Below are 23,800 nucleotides of genomic sequence, written 5' to 3'. Positions count from 1 at the left end.
GGTGTAATGAAACACCCCAAAGTACCCTTTTTAGGTGTGATGTAGCACCTATGAGGTGTTTTTGTGAATAAAACTCCCTTAGGTGTCACGTATACACCCTTTCGGTGTTAAAGTTCCACATACAGGTGTAAGGCAAGCGGAAGGTTTTACTTTACACCCTTTGAAAAGGGTGTAAATTTAGTAGGCTAGGGTGTAAACGATTACGCAGAGGTGTAAACTGCTCAATCAGGAAGTTCACATTAGTCGTTTTATTACTCTGGTAAGTATATATTATAGTCAGGTATGCAAATATAGTATTCTTTTCAAATATAAATATTTTTAACGTTGGTCTTCAAACGAAATATACGACAAGTGTAAATAATACAGTGCGGTGTAAAAAAAAATAGTATGACAGGTTGATTCACGTAGTGCCGGAAACTGACTTGAATTACATATTTTTTTGCGTGTATCATACGCGCTTTTGGAAAGAAAAACATTACAGGTGAAGTATAGCATTTCATAATGTTAGTACCATTGTAATTAATATTTTTATTATTTAAGATTGTAACCAATTAAAAAATGTTTAAGAACGTTATATTGAAACAACTCTTGCATGGTGCATTCAAAGCTGGAATAGACGTTGTTATATTTAATTTGCAAAGCTTGGAACACGAGATGCACTTTTCTCTGCTACAACTTTGAACCTCGAGCACATCGACTACAATGGGATGGTTCTATATTGCTGTTAAACCAACATCTTTCATACATGACTTCGCTTGGCATTACTGCCAAATAACATATCCGTAACACTGGGTAGAACATTGCCACAGGTAGGCTTATTATTTCAGGTAGCAAGTTTAGTAGGCAAGGTTCTAGAACACAGGTCCCCCTTCCCACTGAGTTGTAATAAAGACAGAAAACAACGTATCCTGCGGGGCTCTAACCCGCCTTCACTCGCTAATGCTCGCTCGGCAACCTACTTGTATGTTAGTGTATAGCAAGAAATGCGTATTTTTTCTATTATTTTCTGTGAATTTTTGCGTCGATAAAAACAGTGGTGACGAAACCAAATACCGGGAGGGAAGAGTTTCACTCTGCAGTGTATCTAACTATTTTTAAAGGTTGCAGTTTAGGCCTACATGTATCTGTTTGCGTTTAATAAAGATCGCCATAAATTATATAGTTGTTATTAAATGGAGGAATGGTTCATCATTCCTGTAGTAATGCAGAACTATTGTGTATGATGACATATGCATGGAAATTACCAATTTAAGAACAACGTAAAACTTACGTAAGTGAGATACTACCATGTATTAAGCACCTTGCGGGTTTACGCACCAATCGAAATAATTGTTGAAAAATTATAATTCTTTCACCAATTTCCTTCATATTGTTTCCTAAAAGATTTGTGCTGGGCGACATGAAAATATCTCAATTTGCGCAGATAAAGTTCAAGGAGGCCACCAGAAATAATTGTTGAAAGATTACAATTCTTTTTCGATTTGCTCATAAATACAGTTTCCGGATCTATGGCACAAGAACTACAGTGCAAAAGCATAAACCAACCTGTGATAGGTGGTCACTAAAAAGCACGAATGCTATGTAACCGAGTCAGAGTAGGGCAAAGCTGGTGTGCCTGCGCGGGTGTGTACGAAGGGAGCAGGCGCGTCAGTGCTGGTGTGTATACGCATAAGCGAAGATAGTGAGAAAGAAATGGATTTTGGCAAATACATGAATTTCAATAGCAATTATTATGGTTTCATACTAGTAACGATCCACTTGCAAACATAAAATACTGCTTCTGTACATTGTGCAGAATACACCGCCAGTGGAAAATAACATTTAATGGAGTAATCTCTCATATGCACTCACTTATTTTATCCACCTTAAGACCCTTGTAATGATCGTACACTAGTACCCCTACATTTGTAAACCTAAAATACAGCTGTATTACCTTGCATAAAATTTTGTCGCCTGCAGAAATATGTTCCTTATAAATATATCTTTTCATACAAAGTATTAAATTTTACCTGTAAATCTTTCAAAATGTGGTGCGCCAAAACTACACCACTATCTAAAGCAGATTGGGTAAAAAAAAAAAAAAAAAATTGGTTTTATTCGAGTTTATTATAAAACAGGAGCAACCCGTAAAGCACAGCAGTGACGATATCAATGACTAAAAGATTGCTTTAGTGTTGCATAACTTAGAGACTTACACAATATCTTGTAACTGTAAGTTTAAATCAATTTAAGGCTCACTATGCTTGAGTTTGTTTTAAGTATACATTTATCGGTTAACAAACTGTTTTCTCTTGTTTTAGCCAGGGAAGAATTCAGATACGTTTCCACTCGAGAACTGTGGAAGTCCTCGCCGTTGGTCTATCGGCTAGCGCATGTACCTTTGCTGTACGTGGTTCTGGGTTGAATTCCAAGTGAGAACCAAAACTTAATCTTAGAATCCTTTACCTGCTAAACATCTGCCTTCTCCATCATAAAGAGCATAAGCATGGGAAGTTAAACTAACGAATTTTCATTTCATTTCATTTTTTCTATGAATGTGAATTCTTTGGGGGAAAAGGAAGTGAAGAAGAAATTTTCCTTTATTTTTTAAAAAAGGCTATGGGATTGGATAGCTTGTCTTTCGGGATTGACTAGTGAAACTTGATTATAGTACTTCTTTTTTAGGATTATTATTGAAATCCAGCATTTTGGTAAATATGGAATAAAAGTATTGATAAAACATCAGAGTGTGGATAATGTAAGGGTAAGTGTAGTTGCTTGAACACATAATAAATTTACAATTTCTTTCAGATTCTGTGTCTCAAATGGAAAAAATTAATTTTATTGTTTTAACATACAATATAATTTTTAAACTTGGGAACCTAATGTTATCTTTGTGTCTGTAATACGTATTAATTTGTCGATTGACTTCAGAGGACTGAGTGTAACCCATAAGCACAATTTGGCTATAGTTCAAACATCAGACGTACGATCGTCTTTAATAAAATCTGACCCTCTCCCTTCTCTACCTGAAAAGCCCTGTATTGTTATCCACATATGAAATTCAAAGACAAAGGCAATCGTCATCAACCAGATGTATTTTTTTTTCAAGTCTAAGTATTAAACTGTGCTTCGTATGGTTGTAAAAGGTTGGGCGGCTTTTTTTTTTTTTTTTTGTTAATCTTAAATTTAGGTACCTAATATTGGCACTCATCTTCTTCATGAATTGATGTAAGAAGAGTCCGCGTGATTTTTGGCAAATTGTTTCATCACCGGTATCTTTGAGCACTGAGGTAAGAGTGGAAGACAAACTTAGTTCTTCTCAAGCTTGATACTTTAAAAAACTTATGCAAGCGGTTTTATTATTGAAATACTCTAATAGAATGAAGAAATTAGAATCGAGTCTCAACGTTATCCTTTATGCAAAATAGATGAGTTCGCGGTGGCTCAGTGGTAATGCGTTCACTTCCGGTACTTGGAGTCCCTGGTTCGATCCCAGGTCGCGCCTTGTATACTTTGTGGTGGACAAAAACCGTGCTCGTGGGTTTTCTCGGAGTTGTGCCGTTTCCTCCCACTTTCTTCACTCCACCACTTCATTCATTTCTCATAATCACCGTCTCCTTTAGCCTAACCGGTATAAGCGTGGTACGTAAAACTGAAAGATTTCATTTCTATGCAAAATGGAGTTAGGTAGAACTATCACCACTGTTTTAATTCAAAAAATATATGGCTACTCCAAGAAATCTGAAATGGCTTCGAAACCTACGGGGGACGCTGGGGCAAAACTTCTTACCTCCATATGTTGTATTTTCCTTTTTAATGATGATACACTTTGTTTCTGTTTTTCTATCCGTTTCACTGTTTCGCATTTAGAGGATTGGCCATAGACTTTACCGAAAACTGTGTTGAGATTTTGATCTTCCACCAGTTGGCTACGGGATTAGTGTAGAGACTCGAGGCGGTATTTAGATACTGGAAACAAGTTAGTTTTTCTGAGATTTTCCCTCTGATTTTAAAATAGCCGCAGTTACCTTCGCCGTAGCTTTTTCTTTCATCCTGTAGTCTTCGCAGCTTTTCCTCAAATTCTCTAACATTGCATTAATTTTGATTTTAGATTCCGGGAATTGTTCCATCTTCTTTCTTTTAACAATACCTTGTAAACGATGGCTCCTCTTGTCATTTGAAAATTCTATAGTTGAACCTTGCCTGGGACAATCCGCGAAACTCTGGAGCAAAGTTTGTTACCTCGATACGTTTTACGGTATAGAAATGAAGAAATGCGTATATTCTCGTTTTGACAACTCTTTTACGGGATGCCAGCGGACTTCATGCCCACCCTGTATATTTAAGCACATTTAGCTTTGGCTTCTCTCTGAAATAATAAGAATTTAGGCAAGCAGATATATATAGTTTGATATCGATTGGTTCGTTTAGGCTTAACACCCTTATTTGACCGCGGGTTGGGGAAAGGGAACTTACTGCTTAAATACCATCTGATCCCGGTTTTCACCTTAGAAATTTTGTAGCCCACCGGGTTTCGAATCCGGAATATTCTGACTAAAATTCGAAAATTAGATACAATCAACGTAGATGGATTGACTTTCAGATATAGAGAAATGTGAGCCTGAAGTTTAACTATTTGTTGCCCTAGTTTTTGATATAAACTACTTAAAAAGAGTTTAAACCTGTGATGGCTAACTTCTCAGGACTACGGGGCCACGGGGTGCATATTTCGAATCTCGAAGGCCGCAGCTCTGTTTCAGTTTTTAGTATCTTTTTTATTTAGTTCATCAAATAAATAAGGGAATCACTTTTGATTGCGGTGGTTGAACAAACTATTTGCAGCGGTGTAAGGCTTTCTTTGGAAATAAAAGAAGCCGTGTCGGCTTTCCGTAACCTCGGGGAAAAATAGAAGCTATACCAGGTTAAAATACCTTGCTGGTTTCGTCAAGAATTCAAGCTGGAATTATTATGGAAGCTTGCTGGGTTTTGCTGAATGTGCTCGATGCAGCAACAGGTTTCAAAGCCGACAGACATGCTGGAAAATTTTACTGTATTAAGCTGGTTCAGCAAACATTTTCCAGCATATATTTAAACCTGTATAGTAAATTAAACGACAAATGCTAAATCTCTAAAATTGTCAGAGATAATAAAAATGTTAAAAACCTCCATAAGTTAATATTTATGCAGGGTTTCTAGTGGCCAGGGAAGTCAGGAAACATGACTTGAAATCAGGGAAAGTCAGGGAAATTTTATAAAACATATTTTTCCTAACTAATTGTAGCTACGCCAATTTCAGCTTAACAACCATTAATGATCACAGTATGGAACGTTACTCACAAGTAAACCTTACGTTTGGGTGAATCGAGTTGCTTACTGAGACACATATGAGCAAGTAGTACTAAATGTGGGCAGTATTTCAGTGAAGTTGTAGGTGCGAAGCTCCAGGGGTTTAGGAGATACAGCTACCAGAACATCATATGGAAGTACAGAATAGTCTTCATACAGTTGGAGGTAAAAGCCCTGTAAGACCCCTTGTAACGACAAAAGGTGAATAACTAATATATGGGTACATATTAGGACTAGAGGGAAGTCATATAGTAAGGGTATACCTGACGGCGGCCATCTTGAAATCCACCATTTTGAATTAAGGTTAAGTTTTTAAAATAGGAATAGGGTCATGTGATACATGATTTAACGCGCAAATTTAATCAGAAGAACAATGGTGACGTTAATTTTGATTTACGCGCAATTGGTAAAAAGTTACAGGGGAATTAAATATTGTTGCAGCATATGTATTAGTCCTTTACCCCACTTTGTAAATTTAGTGTTAATGATGATAATTAAATAAAAAGCAGGTGGATAAATATTAGACCTATGGTAAGAGTTGCCTTGATGGTGGCCATGTTCAAATCCGCCATTTTGAATCAGACAAAAGTTTTTAACAAAACGCATAACAGTGACATCTTGTTAATAGCAAATTTTACCATAAATCCAACGGTATAACCATTTTTGCTTTATCGTTAACCAGCATTTGTTACACCACAATTGTATTTCTGATTAACTTCTAGCCCGAAGTCATCTATTGCATTACCCTATTCACATTTAATTTTGTGCTGGTTAATGATAAAGCAGAAATGGTTATACCGGTGGATTTATGGTAAAATTTGCTATTATAAGGTGTCACTGTTATACGTTTTTTAAAAACTTTTGTCTGATTCAAAATGGCGGATTTGAACATGGCCGCCATCAAGGCAACTCTTACCATAGACCTAATATGTATCCACCTGCTTTTTATTTAATTATTATCATTAACACAAAATTTACAAGGTGGGGTAAAGGACTAATACATATGCTTCAACAATATTTAATTTCCCTGTAACTTTTTACCAATTGCGCGTAAATCAAAATTAACGTCACCATTGTTCTTCTGATTAAATTTGCGCGTTAAATCATGTATCGCATGATCCTATTCCTATTTTAAAAACTTAACCTTAATTCAAAATGGCGGATTTCAAGATGGCCGCCGTCAGGTATACCCTTACTATATGACTTCCCTCTAGTCCTAATATGTACCCATATATTAGTTATTCACCTTTTGTCGTTACAAGGGGTCTTACAGGGCTTTTACCTCCAACTGTATGAAGACTATTCTGTACTTCCATATGATGTTCTGGCAACTGTATCTCCTAAACCCCTGGAGCTTCGCACCTACAACTTCACTGAAATACTGCCCACATTTAGTACTACTTGCTCGAATATGTCTCAGTCAGCAACTCGATTCACCCAAACGTAAGGTTTACTTGTCAGATTTATATGGGTGGTAAGTGGAATGTAAGTATGAGCAATTGATTACTGTTTGTCTCTAAATGTTCTCATATATAAATATTCACCGTTATTTATTCCTTATTTATGTATCGTCATCCAACACTTGTCATGAAAGTCAGGGACTTTTCTACCAAATGTCAGGAAGGTCACGGAAAAGTAGTACTATTTATTTGAAGTACTATTTATCCAACGTAGAAAGTATGGCTTATTAAATTACTTAAGAAGGCATATATATCTGTTCTTTTTTTTAGGAAGGGGCCTCGCCATGACCGCCATTTTGTTTTCCGTTTTGTTTGCACCGTCTATATTTATAAAGTTCAAAGAATTTCTCGATAGCTTCGGCAATTTGTTTGCAATGTAAGTACTATTTTACCTGAATTTGAACCTGTTCTGTTTAAGAAAGGATGTTTCGAAATTGTGCAGTACGTGCCCAAGGAAAGAGTTTGACGAACCAACAGTAAATTTCATTGGTTCATCATAGCTCTGGGGAATCCCTTGCGCACGCATCGCACAGTTTCCAAACGCATTTTTAAAATAAAACATTTATGATTTCGTAAGTGATTTGTTAAGCTGCACTTCCTTCTACGTTGGATAATATTTGAAATATAGGCCTCTGAAATTCATTTCCCACCCTTTTATAAGCATATATCTCTGAAACGTAGATTTTGTTCAAAGTTCAAGAACAGTTTTTTATTATTATTATTATTATTATTTATTTTTATTTATTTATTTATTTATTTATTTATTTATTTATTTATTTATTTATTTATTTTTGCTTGTTTTCACATCCAGTATCTAACATTCATTTTTTGTATACGTATTAATCTAACACCCTGTATACACCTGAAAACTTGTAAATTGTGACAAGGAAAAGGCAGAAAATTTTCGGTCGCCACAAAAGTGGGAATCCTGTCATATTTCCTTGTAGGTTACTAATATATTTCTTCTATAGTTTGTATTCCATGTATGTAAATGTAATGTTTAGTTAAGTGAAATAAACGAAATAACTTTATGTATAACAAAATTTTTTCTTGATTTAGTTAAAAGTGTACAACTTGTAGAATAGTAAATGATGTACGTTCATTGTATGTATTTTCACTTCTAATGAAGACTTTGTCAAAGTGTAATGGAATATGCTCCCACCGAAGGTGTAAGATATCACCTTTCAGGTGCTTCCCCTTCCCGCAGGTATGTGCTATTTGCATAACGTTACCTGCAGTGTATTGTGTTGATTTGTATATTGCTTTACATGCAGTGCACATTATAAAACGTGGAGGCCCGTAGTCTCTAAAAATTGGGTGCAACTGGCAGCTTTAATCAAGAGTAGTATACGTGAAAGGTCATGCAACTTCTCATGTGTACCAGATGACTACATGATTTCGCATGATGGACTAATGCTTCAAATTTTGTTTTATTCTTCGTGTTTGAGGAAAAACACACCAACTAATAAAGACAAAGTGAGAACAGCCCATCATGAGAAATGATGTAGTCAGTAGGTACACCTGAAAAGTTGCATAACCTTTCATGTATGCTACTCTTGATTAAATCTGCCAATTGAACCCAATTTTTAGAGACTACAGGCCTCCACGCCTTATCATGTGCACTGCATGTAAAGCAATATACAGATCAACACAATACATTGCAGATAACGTTATGCAACCAGCATTCACCTGTACGAAGGGGTGCACCTGAAAGGTGATTTCTTACACCTTCGGTGGGAGCATATTCCATTACACCTTTCGCGTGGAAGCATTTACACCCTAAGGTGTAACTCAAAGGTTACACCCTAACCCTAATTTTCCACCCTAAGGTGTAACTAGAGTGAAACAAGAAAAATTGTTTCACCCTAAGGTGTAATGTTACACCTTTCTTTTCAGTTACACCTTCCAACTTGTCAATTACACCTCAAAGGTGGCAGCATTTAGGTTCCACCTAAGGGTGTAAGTGAAGGCAGTGAAGTTACTCCTCAAAGGTGTTTGTTTACACCCAAGGGGTGATAGTTTGGCGGCAAAATTTGCAGGTTCGTTACACTTATAAAGTGTTAGGTAGCACCTTACAAGTGTTAGTTAACACTTTTGGGTGCAACCTTACACCTCGTGGGTGTAGTTGTGCGAACTCGATACTGTACACCTTTGGGGTGTAACAAATCAGCCGGTGGAAACTTTACACCCTTCACTTACACCTTGAGGTGGAACCTAAATGCTGCCACCTTTTTGGTGTAAAGTTACACCTTTTTGATTTACAGTGTATAGCCTCAAAAAGTTGGAAATCGAGTTTGTTGATGGAGGTGATATTCAAAACGGAAGTGGTAGAAATCAACCATTTCCGGCTTTAACGTTGATCAGTATAGAACAAAAACGGTAATAGATAGCGAGAAGCAATTTCCAGCAATCGATTAAAAGTCTCAAGAATACATTTTATTTTCATCCTTCTCTATTTAAACCGGAAGTAACAGAAATCCACTACAATTTCCGGTTTCAACATTGATCTACAGAGAGCAGAAACGGAGAGAGAGACAATGGGAGGTGGTTTTCTGCAATCAATGTAACACCCTAATAACCTATTCCATGTCCACTTTAATGTCTCTACTAAAAACAGGAAGTCGTCGAAATCTATCGCTTCCGGTTTCAATGTTAATTGAGAAAATAGCACGCTATATAACCCAAACACCTCATGTGGCGTATACGTGACACCGCTACTTGTTTTATATCTCAGAATGCAGACGTACAGAAGTACACTGCTTTCAAATTATGTTAGCATCCTAAACTTTGCTTTCAGAATTGTAATTCATTTAAAAAAAAGAAAAAGAAATACGGTACCAACAGTTTTTGGACTTAAGGTTGGTTTAAAGAGACAAATTTTGCCGATAGATGGCACTACAGTCTTCGTATCTCTCCCATGTATTTTTTGTCTTTCACGAAAATTCACGATTTCTCTTACAAATTTCAACTTGCAGACTTCAAATTTTTAGTAAAGGAACTTCATAATCTATCGAAGGCAATAACCCGTGCCGATTTTTTATTTAGAATTTTCCTCATTGTTGGAATGGCTTGATTGTTTAAATGGATATCCAAATCTTTAACAATGAAACTGTTTCAACAATGAAGAAAATTCTAAATAAAAAATCGGCACGGATTGTTTCCTTTAATAGGTTGTGAAGTTCCTTCTCTAAAAATTTGAAGTCTCTAGGTTGAAATTTATAAAAGAAATTGTAAATTTTCGTGAAAGGTAAAAAATACATGGGAGAGATAGGAAGACTGTAGTGACATCTATCGGCAAAACTTGTCCCTTTACACTAACCTTAATACTGGGTTCCCTACGAGACGAGACAAGAAGAGACAGGGATCCTCCAATAGAAACGGATACTCGTATGCTTCCCAAAATCAGATTAACATTCACGATACCTTCTTGAAAAATTAAATTAAATCTTTCGGTTTAACGTCCCACGATTATGCCCTTTAGTCTAAGGGAGACGGAAGATTAAGGCAAGTGAATGATGATGGAAGAATTGGTAGGATGAGAAAGTAGGAGGAAACGAGAGTACCGCGAGAAAACCCACGGACAGAATGTTGTCTACCATAAATTTACCTAGCTGGGGATAGAACCAGAGGTAAGCACTCTACCACTGAGCCACCGTCTCCCCATATACTTTCTCGAAATGACACACTGTCAAGTCTTATCTTGTAGGCAACCTTATGTATGTATATTCCTTTTATATCTGTTTATACTGCTAAAATAATAATAATAATAATAAAGTATGAGCCAACGTACGGGTTAAACTTGCTCGAGCCCATTTTTTGAGTTGAAATCAGGTCAAGCAGCAGTTATTAACTAAAATATTTATGTATGAAATATGAGCATAGTTTTTCCGGAAAAACTTTATCCGAGGAAAATTCACCGTATCAGTAGGAAAATTTTTTCTGTTTTCTTCCGAAAGAAGGATAATGCCATATCCTAGGGTAAATAATGAAACATTTATTCATAAAATATATATTTAAAAAAAATCTTTACACCAATTTTTTCGAGAAATTTATGAGAAAAAAAACATCGGTGAATTACCTGCTCTGAAATGTGAGAAAACGAATAATGCAACATTTTAGGGTTGTCAATGAAATATTTATTTATAAAGTATAAATGCAATAGTTTGAACTACTTTTTTTTATGTATTTGATTTTCATTATTCAGTAAATTACCTTTATATTTTAGTACAGGAGGAACATTCGAAAAGTTCAGTATCATTTGCAATCATCGTACTAACGCATTTTAACGCAAAGCGTAAAGAAATTTCATAGACTTATTCCATTTAATTTCACAGTATATAAACACAATAATTTACGTAACAATACGAGGGTGATTCTGAAAGTAATGCCTCTAAGCCCACTACTTGGCCAATTGTGCTTCAAACATTCTGAACTGTACATAATTAATGCACTGATGTTTAAGCTATAAAATGTCACTTGTTTCACCTTCCTATCTCTTCTCGTTCCAGAGTAATTGAGCAATCTATATCATCCAGTGGCGACGTCCGGTTGAAACAGGGAACTGTCATTGAATTTTTTGAGTGCGGAAGGTTGTGCGCAAAGGAATATTCATCGCCGGTAACGAGTCTTGGATACACCACTACGATCTGGAAACGAAGCGTCAGTTGATGAAGTACCACCACACTTTCTCTCCTCCGCTAAAAAGATTCAAAGTTGTCCCATCTGCTGGCAAAGTGTTGTTGACATTCTGCATCATTCTGCCTCATCCTGCCTATAGTCCAGATCTTGCGCCCTGCAACTTTTGGCTTCTCCCCAAACTTAAGGATCATCTTAAGAGTCTTCATCCCGGCGAAATTAAAATACCGCTAATTTTACAGTAATTATGTGATATCTTCAAATAGATAAAAGATAATTGAAATATGGAACAAGAGCGCCCTAGATAACATTATTTTGCGTGAGGTACCGTTATCACAAATCACCTAGTAGCTTTCCGTTTTCAGCTGTTTAGAAACGCGAAAATAAATGCCGATTTTCGAAATGGCTGGAAATCGAAAGCAGATAAGTGAGTCGTGATAACGGTATCTCACGCAAAATAATATTGTCTAGGGCGCTCTTGTTCCACATTTCAATTATCTTTTATCTATTTGAAGATATCACATAATTACTGTAAAATTAGCGGTATTTTAATTTCGCCGGGATGAAGACTCTTAAGGACCAACGCTACAGCTGTGACGCAGAGGTGGAAGCAACAGTTTGGCAATGGTGTCGCCAGCAGCCACCACAATTCTTCATCAGTGTTGTCAGATGGCGGGAAATTTCCCGGAAAACGGGAAATTCTTAGAATTGACGGGAATGCGGAAAATTCTAGTTGAAATGGGAAAATTTTGTTAGATTTTTTTTTCCTTTTCATGTCGTCTCTTTCTCACTCCTTATCTTCATCTCTTTGTACATGGAATAATACATGGATTGAAAGCGTCTTTGAAGGTCAAAGGAACCAGAATAGTAAGAGAAGTTTATAAACAGTATCATATAGATCTGACTGTTAATCGCACCAATATCTATTTTCTGCGACAAGAAAGAAGGGAGGTTTGTGGCAATTTGCTTACTATGTTTGTTATGGCCAGCCATTCATGGAATGTTAGGGTGGAGTAAGAGGAAGAAAGGGAGGATATAATGCTTGGAAGTACCACACACACACACACACAAATTATATTTCTCTTAACACCAAATAAATTACACATAGAAAATTGCAGAATGGCCCTATAATAGATTTCTCTTATCGCAGGAAAAGAAGTGCTTCTGATTGATTGTTCATAGTTATTTGACTTTAATTTGAAATTATTGATATAATAATAATTAAATAAATAATAATTAATGATTAATATTCTTTCTTGACGGGAAATTTTGCATAGGATCGGGTAATTTCAGGACTTTGGCGGAAAATTTGTTATTCTGAATCTGACAACACTGTTCTCCACCGACGGCATGAAAACCCTTGTTTCTCGTTGATGTAAATGTGTTAGCCATAACGGGGACTATGTTAAAAAAATGATGCCACCATTTGTAGCTGACATTGCAAGCTTTCCACTGATACCTGTATCGATGCTGTCAAACAAAAATAAAGGTATCACCTTGGAGGCATTACTTCCTGAATCACCCTCGTAATTTCGTTAGAATTCTTGTGTGGTCATAAAATGAGCTAATTAACTACAATCACCTCCACCTATTATAATGGAACTCGTTGCCTCCTTAATTTTGACACGTAATTGTCAATAATTTTACCACCGTGATATAAAGAACATGAATTATATCGCCTCCTTGCGTCCAGAAGATTTACTGCCTTTCAGTCAAAGTATAAAAACATTGTTTTCTTTTTTATTCTTTCTTTTGGCAATTTTGGTATCTCATAGTGAAGCGCATCATTGGTCTCAAATGATGCAAGGACCATTACATCACAAAAATATTGAACTGACACGACCAATTTCATCTCATAATCTATATTATTTACAAAAGATCTCTAGAGAAATAATTCTGTCTTTTTAAAGAAAAATAATAATTCTCCATTTCTATTCAAAAGATTTTTGTACTTTTTTTTAAAGATAGATAAGCCTGATATAATCTCTTCATCTTTTTCACATTTGATTTACTTTAACAACAAAACAACAACAACAACATTATTAATGTTTATTGTTATGATTATTATGCTTCAGGGAAACGATAAGATTCTTGGTTTCCTGAGATTGTATAGAGATAGCATTTCAGCGACATTTAACAGCATGTACCGTTGTTACTGTTTGCCGTATTGGTTTGGTCTGGTGTGCTTGCGCAAAACTCCGCTATCTTTTGCACTTCTTCGCATCTCAACAAAATCCCACCGACTAACGGAATACAATCCAACACGCCAAACAGTCTGTTCAGACTATAAGCTTTGTTTTATATATTATTAATTTCCTACTCTCTGATTTTAACTTTATTTTTTCTTCTACGTGCTCTGTTAATTATCTTCTACAAAAGTTAATTGAATTTTATGTGCAATCAAGCATAGTATATAGGCTTGTCAAGTGTAGTTATGTAGCATATACGTATTTGATGCTCGTTCCAATCAGAGCGTACGCAGAAGTTCTTCGTGGGGTTTAATCTCCTGAGTTCATATACTTTCAGGTGTTTATATATTAATACTTATCTTTATATGGTTTAAAATCCCGAATTCCACTTGCGTACGCCGCTGTATCACTATACTATATCATTATCATTTGTATTTTTCGTTATTTGTGTTCCTTTAGATTATGATTTATCACATTTCTGCCATTGTAACATGTTATACCGGTACACTGTGAGATATCTTCAAAAAACGGGACACTTTGGTAGCATCGGTAGAAAGTACCTAACCAGCAAGAGCCATTATTGTTTCATTCCTGTTGAGTGAATCAGGAATGATAGTCCAGAAAGTAACACATCTTAGATCCAAAGATTATAAACATCGTAACGTATCGCGTTCTACCAACATTCCAACATACGACAAATTAAGATCATATGTGTAGCTATTAATGTAAAGGTATATAATACCAAAAATAATATTTAATGCATTGCAATGAGGGTAAGACACACACAAAAGAGGCTCAAAAGATTGCCACGACTAAAAACCGGAACAAAATGCAAGCTGGCGGGACACGAGTCCCAATAAACTGGAATGTCCCGTCTAAACGGAACGTTTGGCAACCTTACGTTTAGTAGCCTTGGAGGGCTTAAGTTTTTTAGTCTTCCGTGAGTTACTGGGTACCCATCCAGACTGCACAGTTGTATTGAGAGGTGTTGTTACCACTTACGTATGAGTTCTGTATAAAAATATACTCATTTTGAAGAAAGAAAAAAAAAACTAGACTTTCTGAATACCTGGTACTACTTTATGAAATGTGAGAAAAATCTATAGAGCCATTCACGAGCGAATAAATTTTTTTTCAATTTTTGGTCGCCTGTAAATTTATTTTGTTTTTGCATAGATGGAAAATACTAAAGAAAGAAAAAGAAACACATTAGAAATCTCATTTAAAAACGTTACGTTGAGATTTTGGTATTGATGTGGTCTGAAGACTTATGTAAATATGGGCAGACGAACGGACATCCAATTAATATTTCTTTCGCTACGAAATATCAATTTTGATATTCTTACGATCGCAATATAGTTTTTTATTCTTATGATCACTGAAAATAATAAAAATAGTATTTTCTCCTCTCAAATTCTGAAAATAGAGTAAATATCTACTTATCTTTTACTTTTACTTCTGAATATCCATTTATTCAATTACATTGTAAAACTCTCTTTAATAATGTTACTAAACATGTAGATATTTTCCAGCTCATTTCATTGATTGGACACTAACCAGTTCCCAATATTAGTATCATTATACAATTCACTTTCCTTATTTCTTTCTGCAATAGTTCTCTAATGCATTTTGTGCCTTTTTCTTCTAATTGGTTATATCCTGTGTTTTATGAAAAAAAAACTACAAAGATAAAAGAATTCTTTTTTTTTCTAAAAAAAAGTAAAAGTAATTAACTGCAACGACTACTTAATTGTAAGACAGCAAAAGTGAGAACAATTTTTGTAACTGCTTATTTTTAACACAAAAGAAGTGTTAATTATAAATTTTAAAAAAAGTGTATATGCTTGTACTTTAAAAACAAAAACAGAAGAAGAAAACCATGAATGGTTATTCATGCGAGATCTTAATTTGTACTTCCTGTGTTACATTGTAATTGAGATTTAATGCTTTTCTTTTTTTAAAATTGGAATACAGAAATATGTTTAAAACATTTTCCAGTTGATTATTTCTTTGTCATTTAATTAAGACATAGAGTGTTAAAAATATCGACAACATATTTGTTAGGAGATAGTAATTATTTTTTAAATATGTATTCAAGTTAAAGGTGCTTTAAAGAGCCTTCTTTTTTTATTTAATTTTTATAGGAATATAATTTATCAAAACTCCTTTATACGAGGGCGAGTCAAAAATTATCTATACTTTTGTCATAACTTTTCTTAAATTACGCACTTTGTCTTGTGTCCTCGCATATTTTATTGTTATACTGTTGTGGTAATTTTGTGAAAGTGTGATCTTAATTCCTCCATTTTTATTCCTTCTGTTTCAGGTATATCATGGCTGCTCCATTAGAAGTTTGCACCAAAGAGGAACAACGAGCAGTGATCTGATTCCTCTAGTCGAAGGATGTCAAAGGGTCAGACATTCAACGCAGACTATCATTGCAATATGGGAGAAGTGCACTAAAACGTAAAACAGTTTTTGTGGCTCGAGAAGTTTAAAAGTGGTCGAACAAGTGTAATGCCTGAAGAGGGAGCAGGACGGCCAGGGGTGTAGCCAAGGGGGGGGGGCATCGGGGCCAGACCCCCCCAAATGGTTTCCTGCCCCCCCCCAAATAACCAACTTTTAAAACATAGTAAAATTATCTCGCTTCATTCATTTAAAAGTAACAAAGTTTATTGACAATTAATAATTTACGGTAAAATAGTATGGGGAAATATTGTTTTTCTATACCGATCAAAAATAGCATAGTCTCTCTTCCTTATACCGATAGAAAAATAGGATACTTTTTTGTGACAGCAGGTTACACAATTTAATGCGATTTATATTTGACAGTTTGAAGACAAATTTTTTACCGGGTACTACAAATACAGTCATAAAACAAAGGTTTTGTAAAACTGATTTGTAAGTACAGTATATTTTTATATGCTTTAACAAGTGTTTTAAAAGACATAGAGGATGGAAAATTTGGTGAGAAACAATGTTTTTATTCAATTTGGATTTCATTCGCTCTCTCTTTTATTTCTACTCAGTGTAATAAAATATTTTTTTTTTTTTTTTTTTTTTTTTAGTCACGAATAATAAATAAATATTTTTGTCAGGAAACCGTAAAGAAATTAAGTGAAATTCCAAAGAAAGTCAATCTTGTGTAGATAGGTTCTGTATACAAGGTCTTAAATTTATAATATAAAGGTAACCAAGAAAAGTTTTGTTGCTTTTTCACCCACCACCTTCGAACATCGATATGTCACCTAACCTGGAAGATCAAAAATAGTCCCCATCAGCATCGACGACCTTCTGAAAACGTTCTGGAAGGCCATGGAATCCATCGCGGTAGAACTTGGTGGGCCGTGAAACGAAGAAGGTATCAGGTGCATTTTGGACTTTTACTAGGTATTTGAACTGGCGTCCTCTAAGGTGATTGTCCAAAGAATGGAACAGGTGATAATCGGACGGTGCAATACCTGGGGAATATAGTGGCTGCAATATTGTTTTCCATCCAAGGCGGAGAATGGTGTCCTGAGTCACCCTAGTCACGTGGGACTTATCGTTGTCCCGTAAACGAGGACCCATTTGCAATTCAGAAGTGATGGCTTCAGAGTTTTGAGTTTTTCTTGAACACAGCTCAACTGCTGACACTACACAGTTGCATTGATACTCTCACCAGCTGGTAGCAATTCCCGATGCACGATGCACCAAACACACAGAAGGACCTTCTTCTGGTACAGTGCTGGTTTCGGCTGTTTTGAAATCGGTTCATGGGATGCTAACCAATGATGACGGCGCCGTGGAGCTTCATATAGGACCACGTTTTATCACATGTCAATGCCCTGTCCAGAAATGGCTCCGAAACAGTAAATAAACACAGCCGACTGCCGCGTTGCCTTCTGGCCCGGAGTCAAAACATGTGAGACCCATCGATCCAACTTGCAGTGCTTCCCAAGTTGATGGAGGTGCTGCCGAATGGTTTCTCCACACACTGAATTGTAGTCCCAGTTCCTCTTTGTACATTTGTTAGTCTTCTGGCACGTGGTGTTTTCGGGTGTTTCGTCGTCGTCCTTAAAATTGTTAAACCATCGCTGCACTGTCCGCGTCGTCATGACACCCTCACCAAAGGCCTGGCATATCTTCTGTCCCGCTACAGAAGCGTTTGACCTCCAATTGAACTCATTCAGCATACATGCTCTTATGACGCTCTGTGGATGTCACATATTCCCTCTGTCTTTACGCAAGTTCACGGTGTATCTGAATTGCCACAACCAAGTAGTTTGTTGGATATACCCACACCAACAACTGACGTTCGCCTTATCTCCACTCGCATTCAACTCACAGTGTGAGGTCCAATTGAACACAGACCTCCACGAAAAGGGACAGAACTTTCTTGGTTACCTTTATAGTTATGCACAAAAGTATAGCGTTTGGTCCCGGGCAGTAGTTCTTGATTAAGCATAATAAAAACTATCTTGAATATAATTTATGGATAATAATAATAATAATAATAATAATAATAATAATAATAATAATAATAATAATAATAATAATAATAATAATAAGCTAAAATAGTGCTTTTAGTTTTCCAAAAGGAAACCAAAATTTTCCTTTCTTTCAGGCCTCAAAAGCACTAGCAGCAACACATTTTTTTGGCTTTGTACATTGTAGCTGGGCCCCCCTCAAAAACGATGGGCCCCTCCTACAGAAACCTGCTGGCTACACCCCTGAGGACGGCCATCAACTTCCACTACAGATGACAACATTCAGCAAGCTCGAGAGATGGTTCTGACGAATAGGCGAATTACTATCGACCTATCTCCATCTGACTTTCACTTGTTTGGTCCACTCAAGGATGCTTTGCGTGGTCGCCGAATTGCCTCAGATTCAGACGTGCAAAACGCGGTGCAAAAGTGGCTTCACGACCAACCGAAAACCTTTTATTTGGAAGGAATACGTAAGCTCGTTGACCGTTGGGCCAAGTGCATTGATAAGGAGAGAGATTAGGTAGAAAAATGATGTGCATAGTATAACCCTAGCTTCATGTAAATAAACTGTAGAATGAAAAGTGTAGATAATTTTTGACTCGCCCTCGTATATTTACCTTCTCCCTTCGTCAGGGAGACAAAAAAATCTCAAGAACTGCTTTATCGATAAAAATCTCTTTTCGTTGAGTTGAGTTGATTTTGAGTTTAACGTCCCTTTTAACAGCTAGGCTATATGAGACAGGACCTACTGATTAACGTGGAATCCGAACCACATGAGCTACTGTTGGGAATCGAACCTGGGTCTCCCACACCAAAGGTGCGTACGCTAACCGCTTAGCCACGAAGGAGCTCAAAAGCTGTAATGAATAGCAGCTGTGTGAAAGCTGTAATGAATAGCAGCAATGTGTGACGTTAGGTGAAGAAGTTCCGAAACGGAGAAACAAAAATTGCGGATATACCGAGAAGCGGCCGGCCGACAACATCACTCACAGATGCAAATCGAGAACGTGCTGATGAATTCATTTGAGGGCACAACCGGCGCATTCAGTTCAGAATATTGCTGATGCATTAAACGTTTTGTATGGGTCTGTTCAAAGAAGAGCTGCTGACTTGGGATATCACGAAGATTGTACTAAGTGGCAATTGATTGTTGAGAACCGGAGGAGGCGAGTGGAAATTTGTCAAGAACTGGATGCGTCTGAACATGACAATAAAGACTTCTTCAATAATTGGTCACTGGAAATGAGACCTAGATGTACCTGTATGAATCAAAGAGTAAAGTGCAATCCAAGGAATGGCGCCACAATGGTTCTCCACGTCCCAAAAAATTCAAGGCTTTCGGATCAACTTAGAAGTTTGTGGCAACAGTGTTTTGGGACACTTAGGGTGTTATTCTTGTTGATTTTCTGAACCATCGTGCAATAATTGACACTGAAAGCTATGTAACCACACTTAGGAAATTTAAGGAGACAGTAAGAAAGAAAAGACCAGTTCTTTCCATCAAGCTCCATCACGAGAATGCACATCCACACACGTCATTTTTCACAGTTCAGGCGATTGCAAAAATGTGTTGGTTAGTAATGTCTGAGCTACTGTACAGCTCTTCTGACTTTTACCTGTTTGGACCCATGAAAGAAAACCTACGTGTTTTCAGATTCAATGACTTGGATGAAGTTAAAACAACTTTAAAATCAGAGTCAAGAAGCAAACCCCTGAGGGTTTCCAAAAGGGTTTTGATGCTTGGGTTCGACGACGATGCAAATGTGTTCAAAATCATGGAGACCAAGATGAACGGTAGTTTTCTGTAGCGGGCAGTTTAGACTATGATGTGTAATACCTTTTGCTGTTATACCTTCATTAATTCATTTTTTATGCCATAGGAGCCTTATTTTTCGATCCACCCTCGTATTTTATATAAAACGGTCCCCTTGTATTATATGCAACCCAACTGAACCTAAACATTATGCAATTGAATATCATTCAGTTACTTTTAATATAACCAAACTCCTTTGTGTGATGTACACGTGACAATGTTATTTGTTTTGGTTTTACATAAATCGAATAATTATAACTACTTTGCACCATTTTCTAGGAAGGAGTAGATCTACTATTCTCCATATTTGATGCCCCGTGTGCAAAGTGCCGCCAACTATCATCGATCCGCCGTTGCCTTTTGGCGGATAGCCGCCGAAGTAAAGGAAAAATGACTGCCAGTATCGGTCCGCTTTCGGTTCAAAGCGGAAAGCCACCGAAGCGGCTGCCGTCATTGTAAAGTTAGACAGCAGTTGTCGTTTTTCCGCCAGGCGGTGTTATAGAGACTTTTCAACGAATGACCGCCCGAATGATGGTAAGAACTCGTGACCGATTACAGCAGAATATGTTACGTTATTCGTTACTTGGCAGAAAGGTCAAATATACTGCGTAAAGCTTTGCTCGTTGCAAACAATAAAATTCAATTAAAAATTCTGACATTGACTAGCTATTTCTGATATGCTCGGAGGGCCATATTTTTGGTGTTAAACTAACATACAAGTACGCTAAAGCGGTAATTATATTTTTGTTTTAGCCATGTATTGGTATAGAACTTTCAGGCTATAAATACCAATGCAATACATTGTTGGCAAAATTGAGAGTAGAGGATTAAAGACGGCAGAAAAGAGTCCATATGGCGGGTTAATGGTGGTATTTGTGGTTCCAAGCCAGTACTAGCGGTTCAGACGAGGAGTAACGGCGGATGCCGCCTTAGTACCGTCATGGTGAAAAAATTGCTTTATTTGTGTAATTTTGTAACGGTACCGCCGCATTAAGCCGCCATCGGCCCGCCAAATATTCGACGGCAGGCTGCCGCGGTTCGCGGTCGGTCCGACTACGTCTTGCATATGGGGGAGTTACTGTATTTGTATTGATAGAGTCACCACTGTTGTTTAAATTGTGTTATTGGGTGAAGGGATAATTGAGAAGGAGATTTGACTGGTTTTCAGCATTACGTTATAGAATTGCCAGAGTATGAGGGGTAAAAGTCAGTAAATATTGTCCATTTGTGGTTTTGTTTTATTGTTGTGTATGATTGTTGAAGTGAGTGTTGCGATTCGAAGAGGAAAAAAACGCCAGAAAAATTGACAACTACGTAATTCGGTCCGATATTGGAAAAACCTATAGTGACTCGAAAAAGTATTCGTACAGTTTTTTTTTTTTTTTTTAATGGACAATCATTTTATGAACAAAGTAGATAGAGATGATATATGGCTTAGAAACGTACATAACTGCTTTTCACTTAAATCTAAAGGATTTAATACTTAACATTTTAATCAATACTTTTAAAGTAATAATTTACTTATTTTCTGTCAATTACATTTACGTAATCTCTCACTTTTTTCTTTTGTTTACAGGAAGAAGAACAAACAGATAAAGCCCACAGAAACATAATTTAATTACTTTGTACCCACATCTTTTGGTATACATCAACATATATAATTACGTAACCGACTACTAACATGGTTTTGTCAACTACTTTCTAGTGAAAACTGACCTAACGTAAATTAAGTTACGAAAATTAAAGCAAATTTACTGATGAGATGGTGTAAATTTACAAATAAGAATGTAATTTTATTATCAAAATGTATTATATATATATATATATACTAGCAGCGTTCACCCCGCTTCGCTGCGGTCACCCCGGAACGCAATAAACTTTGTTACTTAGATAATTTTTACTTTTTCGCTTTCAAGTGATATGATAAAAACCATAGAAGATTGCAGTAAATGTTAACATTATATCGCCTGTCATTTATGTTAACCCGCCCCGCTTCGCTGCGGTCACCCCGGAACGCAATAAACTTTGTTACTTAGATAATTTTTACTTTTTCGCTTTCAAGTGATATGATAAAAACCATAATAGATTGCACTAATGTTAACATTATATCGCCTGTCATTTATGTTAACCCGCCGAGTGACACGGTCATGCGGGTTGCATATAAATACGTTTATTTTTACCTATGATGAACTAACAAAGGATTTGTACGTTATGGACACTTGAATGGTCAATTATCTCAAGACACTGGTAATTAAAAATTAAAGTGATATGATAAAAACCATCTAGGGTCCAAATCCTAATAACCCCCCAAAAATGAAAGAAATTGGTTCAGCCGTATTAGCGTGATGAGGGAACAAAGGATTTGTACGTTCTCTTTTATATATAAGACTAGCAGCGTTCACCCCGCTTCGCTGGGGTCACCCCGGAACGCAATAAACCTTGTTAATTAGATAATTTTTACTTTTTCGCTTTCAAGTGATATGATAAAAACCATAGTAGATTGCAGTAAATGTTAACATTATATCGCCTGTCATTTATGTTAACCCGCCGAGTGACACGGTCATGCGGGTTGCATATAAATACGTTTATTTTTACCTATGATGAACTAACAAAGGATTTGTACGTTATGGACACTTGAATGGTCAATTATCTCAAGACACTGGTAATTGAAAATTAAAGTGATATGATAAAAACCATCTAGGGTCCAAATCCTAATAACCCCCCAAAAATGAAAGAAATTGGTTCAGCCGTATTAGCGTGATGAGGGAACAAAGGATTTGTGCGTTCTCTTTTATATATATATATATATATATATATATATATATATATATATATATATATATATATATATATATAAAGAGTTGTGTTTCACATATGGTCTATTGTGCTACCACAGTAAACTTCCAAATTATGCAAACTCAATACTGAAACACGACGTAACTTCTAGTTGCAAGAGATGGAATTTATTCTTGAAACGCTTTAGCTATATCATAAAGCTACTTCTTGTTAACTCTTTTACCAGTTTTGATATTTGAAGATCAACCCTCGAACTATATATATATATTGTAATATAGACTACCACGGGAAGGTCATTTTATACTCACCTGTTAAAATTAAATATATCTCGCAAAAGAAACAAATCAGAAACTCTCACAAAAATCTACAGTGACTGAAGTGAATAGTACCAGGGACGGATTTCCCAATAGGCCCGGGCCTATGGGCGCGAGCTCCCAGGGGGCGCACGGTCGAGAGAAAAAATCTTTAAAAAATACCTAGAAATAAAAATAAATAGCCATAACATATATTTTTTAATTGATTTTTAAAAAATCAGGCTAATAAAGCATTCAGATTTTGCAGTTCATTGGAACAAATAATTGTTGGTAAAGTTAAACTATTTTTCAACATTATGCATCAACTTCGTTACAACATTGATATTTATTTGCCCAAATGTCTAAATTGAACAAAACCAAAGTTATTCACCAATCTTTTGTTAATACATTAACGGTATTTTGTTAGGACCAGAACCAAGTAAATTCCTCAAAAAAATTGCAATGATAAAATTGCATCGTGGAGTGATGTTTAAGCAATTAACATATAGGCCTGATATAATTTTTTAATAAAGGTTTTTAGGAAAGTAACCAGATTAGGGGGGCGGAAAAAAATATTGGGCCTAGGGGCGCCAAAATGCTAAATCCGGCCCTGAATAGTACAAGGGAAAAGACTAACCGCCAAATTCAGAAAAGACGGTATACCGTTAGATATTTATTATACTGCCATCTAGGAGTGACACTTCTAAATGTCATCTCCTACCAACGGGGAGGGGAGTACTTTGTCCCCACCAACTTAAAATAGCAAATTTATGAGACGGAGTAACATTCAATTTGCACCACCGTAAGATATACG

General features: G+C 36.3%; 1 protein-coding gene and 1 long non-coding RNA gene across 2 annotated transcripts in view; one reads left to right on the top strand and one right to left on the bottom strand.

Moving 5' to 3' along the window:
* Nucleotides 1–23,800, bottom strand: part of LOC145685563 (uncharacterized) — a 160,805-nt gene that overhangs the window by 84,011 nt on the left and 52,994 nt on the right. The gene's annotated exons all lie outside the window — the stretch shown is intronic.
* On the top strand, nt 411–21,880 carry LOC145666084 (uncharacterized). Its single transcript, XR_014127687.1, has 3 exons — nt 411–481; nt 7,059–7,164; nt 21,474–21,880. It is a non-coding gene; the product is annotated as an uncharacterized LOC145666084 (long non-coding RNA).

This window comes from Thermobia domestica, chromosome 1 (assembly GCF_964235325.1).
Source record: "Thermobia domestica chromosome 1, izTheDome1.hap1.1, whole genome shotgun sequence".
NCBI classification, from domain to species: Eukaryota; Metazoa; Arthropoda; class Insecta; order Zygentoma; family Lepismatidae; genus Thermobia; species Thermobia domestica.
The sequence above is the reverse complement of the archived record's forward strand: the minus strand, read 5'-3'. Positions and strand labels throughout refer to the sequence as shown.